A 6,027-nucleotide genomic window follows, 5' to 3' on the forward strand; every position below is an offset into this window, starting at 1 on the left:
GAGGGGGGATACAAACTAAGCCACGTTTGGGATTGTTTTCTCACCGCAAAAGCGCCACCTACATCGGCTACATATAGCGGTGAGAAGCAGAACTCCAGTTAGAAGCTCTGACGAAGGTGTCTGAGAGACATCGAAACGTAAGCTATGTAAGTACCCACTGGTTGTGTACAAAGAATTTCTCCCTTATCCTATATTCTACCAACCTGATGAAACTATTTTCGGAATAAAAATCTCATCATTTAAAAGAGGTTTTGCAATTTTTCAATAAATTAAGCAAATAAGTTCCTCATTTATCTAATATCTGCTAACATTCCACCTGTCATAATTAACATGTGTAACATTTATTGAAGTCCAGTTGTCAAAAACAATAGAATTATACAATTTCCTCATCAATTATGCAAATTAAGTCATCATTTGCATAACATGCATATCATTATGAACATCTTTGCCCAAGGTACCTGCATGCCTAATATGATACCAATCAGTCAATCCTTTCTGCAGTTATCCTCTTTGGAATGTCTTGACAAAAACGCTCTGCAGTTCCGAAATTAAATTTTAGGGGGCTGAAACTTGCTCCACTTTGTCACGACACTGCAAGCTATCTACCACTTCAATGTCAAGACCAGATCACGTCCGGGACAAGTGATACATAGAACAAACTGCTATGATAGAATATTCTCATTAATTTTGCATAATAAGTATCTCATTGTACAACATTGTCTAAGGTACCTACATACCAAAAACCAACAAAATCCGTTGTTCCCTTCTTGAGTTATCGTTTTCAGAAGTTTTTGACAAAAATGCCCCTGCTATCCCAACTAGACGCTAGGGGGCCCAAACTTATGTCACTTATTCCTGAGCACAAGAGCTATCTAACACCAAAAAATCGTGACCATAGCTTGTTCAGAACACGAGATAGCAAAACCGGAAGTTGCGCTGCAGTACTAAGGAAAGCCGGTAGGGGGCTAAAATCTAATCATTTCCAGCTTTCATCACACCCTACCAACACACCTGAACAGTACTGAATGAAAGAAATGTGCGTGTAATTGTTAAGTTTTTATTAACCATGAGTTTAATAAGGAAATGATTCGTGACACAAAAGTATGATTTAAAGGAAACAAAATTCACCAAAAATACTTTTAGTATTCTTGATGAATAATACTATTGAGACCATGACAAGCTATCGCTGTGACGCTTGAGCGGTCTTTGAGAGATCGATGGCTCAGCCCGTTGAGTGCTCCTCGTCGCTCATTGCGCTCCTTGTGCGTTATTTGGCACTCACTGCGTTCGTTGCGGACTCTTTTTTTCGGGCTCACCCTGGGCTTATCTTTGGATCGGCATCTTTGACGCTCGCAGGCGGTTGTTTTGTACCGGTTGAAAGTAGTTACCAAGTTGATGGCAACCATGGTGCTCACATGGGGACCGAGGCGATCCCACCGCGCACACTGTGCGCTCTGGTCAATTTTCGGTCACAGAGAGGGTGAGGCAAGAGAGCTGTCGAAGTGGAAAGTCACTGGATGAAAGTTATCTTAAAACAACCAAATATTTTTAAACCGACGTTTAGGAGTAGTATATAGTCAGCAGGATCACTAATATTATTCTGGCGGTGCAAGGTGGTGCAGGTCAGAGGTCATCGCCTGCCGATATCATTTATTCAGGAGCAGGTTAGAGGTCAGATATAATTTATTCAGTAGCAGGTCAGAGGTCATGTTATGACGGCAAAATCTAGGGGAATAGGTATGTTGTTAGATCTGGTCGGGGTGAAATAGGGGTCAGGCCGCCCTTTTGATAGACCCCCCCCCCCTGTCCCCAAATGAACCTCCCCTCCCCAATCGTGAAAGACATGCCCTTATTTGGCCTGGTTCTAAGTCTCTAAGTCAATCAACCGGTTAAATCTACTGAGATCAGTCTTTAATGGATGCGCTGAAAGCACAAACAACAGACGTCTTTCGTCAGTTACTATATCACAAAGCCCCAGACTTGTTTCCCGAAAACCGGCGACGCCCCAGTTCGGTGGCGTACGTAAAAGTAATACAATGGGTGGATACGATCTCGGCGGACGAGGAATATGAAAAGATTATAGACAATTTCGTGGATAACGTACCTAACGCGAGAGATGGACTGAAAACGGTGCTCGAAAAAGTACTGCAAGAGGAACGTAATTGTGTCAACTCGCACGAACGGTATGACAAAAATACCGACGCCATCTCGACCGAGTTAGCAACGTTGATTTGCGACTATGCGGGAAAATTAAAGCGTTTCAAACGGTGAAACGCCGTTTCAGACGCGCGACCCTAGCCCGTCCGGAGGCGTCTCAGATTATTGGGACGCAGACGGCAGACGGCTTTAGACGGCATTTTGATCGTTTAACGAAACGCCCAAGACGGTCCGGACGGCATAAAAACGCTTGGACGCGTCTAGATTGGCACATTAGACGCGTCCAGGTGGACGTCGGGGCCGTCCGAAACGGCGTCTGAAAGCGGGCACCCAGACGCTCCCGCGTCCGTCGGGCGGGCCCCCCGCTGGGAACAGACGTCTCCGCGGACGGACCGGACGCCGATTGCGACGTTGGCTTAGACGGTGTAATCCAGGCTGCTGGGACGGGCCGGACGCCAATTGGGATGGCATCGATGACGTAATCCAGGCTGCATGGACGTGCGGTAGCCTCAATGGATCATGGGTTATGAATCGTAAAATTCGACAGAAAATGGAATAAAATTTAAAATGGCCAAGAGAATCAATCAATGCTAAGGTCAACATCTGGGCCAAACTCTTCTAGCAAACTCTTCTCCCTCAAGACCCAGTGAAGTTTAATAATCAGGTAGAGAGTACGGGTAGGGGCAACATTTTGTACAGGCGTAGACGGCTGTCCGGACGCCGTTTCTGACGTCGATGCCGTCTAATTTTATGGCCTCTTGGGACAAACAAATAAGCAGTCAGCGGAGTGTTAAAGACCACCCACGACCGGGCCGTCAGGTTTTAGCTAAAATCAAACGCAACTTGAACAAAACTTCAATTCAGATATACTCAGCGGCCTTTATAACTTTGTTTTACATGTATGAAATTCAATCCGACCTTCAATCGTGTCTGCGGCTCTTTGAGCCGGCCCCTTTGAGCCGCGTGCCGACACATCATGTAGCAAATTTAATCAATCATGGTGGACGAGCCCACGTGGCATAACATGAAGGGTGGATGCAGGACGTTTTGTAATTCTCTATCGTAGGTTTTAAATACACCAGTATTAATTAAACACTGGAGAGTATTTCAATGGAGTTTTATATAGACAATACATTTTCTACAATGTCCATATGTCATTTTTATTTCGCGGTAGCGAAACAAATTCCTCCGGTTCATAAGTTCCTCACCCGGTCACCGTAGTTGGGAAGGCCGTTAGACTTGATTGACGACGGCAAATAGGTAGGTATCTTATCATTTTCTGTTGTCTAAATCTACATTTTAACAGCATTATCATTCTTAATCTGAACAACAGATAATTTTTTCACGTATTCCACAAGGTGTTCATAAGTCTTTTTATTTTGTTGGCATCAAAACAACATCGTAAATTTTATCAATTCTTTGCGTATGTGGGGAGGGTATCGTAACAAGTCGTCGGTAAACTTTGCAACATGGCGTATAAAAATAAAAATAACAGTTCACTTACCGGCGCCTGCCTAGTATCGACAGTCAACTAACGGAAGGACGCTGCTTCTTTTGACGACATCTGTGATTTCTGCTGTCCAACGTTTGTTGTTTCAAGTAGGATAATTTATCCCCTTGGCGTACGACAAATAAAGTTATTGTACATTCTTTTGTAGTATGAATAACGAATACAGTCAATTCGCCGTAAACCCAACCTCAACACAATGTCGTAGAAACATGCTGCTACTTCTATACGTTAAGTCCATGCTCCAAAAGTGAGCAAAATTTAACAAACGGACAAGAAAATCCACAGAAATAGTCACCTACTGAAAATATGTCCTGCAACGGCCGAAGTGTATAACGGTCTGAAATTCGAAATCACCCGCTGAAATTGGCGCATGTGCAGAAGGTAAAAACGTCATGTTTCCCGTTGGGAATAAGGACAGACGAAAGCCGTCTGCCGGCGTCGGGTGACTAAGTATTTTATAGCCCCACCAGTGGCCGTCTCAGACGGCAATGTACCTGTCTTTCAGCCGTCCGGGCGTTCAACATAAAAACTGACAGGACGGCCCGGACGCTCACGATTTGTCAGCGGCCGTTTCCGACGGCATCTGACGCTTGCAGACGGTTTGAAACGGGCTTAAACGCTCTCAGACGCCTTTGGACGCCCATGGACGGCGTCCGAAGAGTTTTAGACGCTTGACTTTTCACAGAGGATGGGGTTTGTGATATAGTAACTGACGAAAGACGTCTGTTGTTTGTGCTTTCAGCGCATCCATTAAAGACTGATTTCAGTAGATTTAACCGGTTGATTGACTTAGAGACTTAGAACCAGGCCAAATAAGGGCATGTCTTTCACGATTGGGGAGGGGAGGTTCATTTGGGGACAGGGGGGGTCTATCAAAAGGGCGGCCTGACCCCTATTTCACCCCGACCAGATCTAACAACATACCTATTCCCCTAGATTTTGCCGTCATAACATGACCTCTGACCTGCTACTGAATAAATTATATCTGACCTCTAACCTGCTCCTGAATAAATGATATCGGCAGGCGATGACCTCTGACCTGCACCACCTTGCACCGCCAGAATAATATTAGTGATCCTGCTGACTATATACTACTTTTAGGTGATCGTCCAGATCTGTAGCCAAGGCGCGTTTGCTTAGTTATAAGCTCGACGTGTACAAATAACTTGTCGGGTGCACATTGTATTCAGTCTCTAAGATGCTCTAAGGAAAGCGATGCCTTAGAAAATATTGAGACATTTGCGGGGCGCCTTGTTCTTAGTATAACAACCACAGGAGAGGGTCAGACAAAGGTCATGTCCCTTTGACTTTTATAAGTTACTATTTACCTAATCAGCTTTTTCGTGCCCTCCGAGACAACATGGCCCCGACCATATGCACACTTCAGTAATGTGTATAGATTGTGCCATTAGATAAGGTTTATTGCAGGTTGAACAGTGGGTTATTTAAGTACAGTAAAGGCCAATTCACCCACATACTTTTGCCAACAGACATTACATCACACCAGATAAGCTCACAAGTATTCTTAAAGAACAGAACCGAAGCCTAAATTCATTTGTGCTGCCACTATCTTGTACGTTCAATCACTTACCACATGTCAAATTGACGTTAATTAAAGTTTGAGTTTATGCGCAGGCTGGATAGGGAAGGATTTTTAGGTGCATTGGAGGTAAAGAGCAGAGTCACATTACTTGACTTAATTAAGGGCATTGTCGAACCTATGTAAGACGTTGATAGCAAAGACACTTAACGGACAGAGTCGGACAGAGTGTTGAACATTGGTACTTCCTCATTGACCCAAAGGCTTGAGTCAATGATCTCCTTCTTATTTCCTCAGTGATGTACCTTAGTTTGAACAATGTGTCAGTCACTTATACGACGAAACTTATTGGTTTGCTGTTTTAAGACTTATTGAAAATAGGCGCCGGTGAACCAGTACAATAAGGACACGCCAATTATATTGCCGGACAAAGTGGACGCAATCAACCTTCAATCTTTAATAATGAGTAACGATGATTTACAACTTCTATTGCACACAAATTAACCAGAGCGATAAAACTACTTAGGTGTATACAACTACTCCATTATAGCTCGTGTACGCTTTTTGTGTTTTCCAAACAATATGTCATTGATCTGTTGCCCTACAACGGGCTCGATATATTTCTCTACCCCACAAGGGGTCTCTATCGTGTGGTATTTACCTCAGATAAGCAAATGCGAGGTAAACGCATACGTCGCCCTTCGCCGCGTTCTATTAACATTGCCTTGTAGCACCACCTCATGTCGCATACGAAATCAAATCAATCGAACCAATGACTCCCAATTGGAAATGAAGTAAAAACAAAATATGTGTTGCCAAA

The sequence above is a fragment of the Branchiostoma floridae genome, chromosome 9 (assembly GCF_000003815.2).
Source record: "Branchiostoma floridae strain S238N-H82 chromosome 9, Bfl_VNyyK, whole genome shotgun sequence".
Taxonomy (NCBI): Eukaryota; Metazoa; Chordata; class Leptocardii; order Amphioxiformes; family Branchiostomatidae; genus Branchiostoma; species Branchiostoma floridae.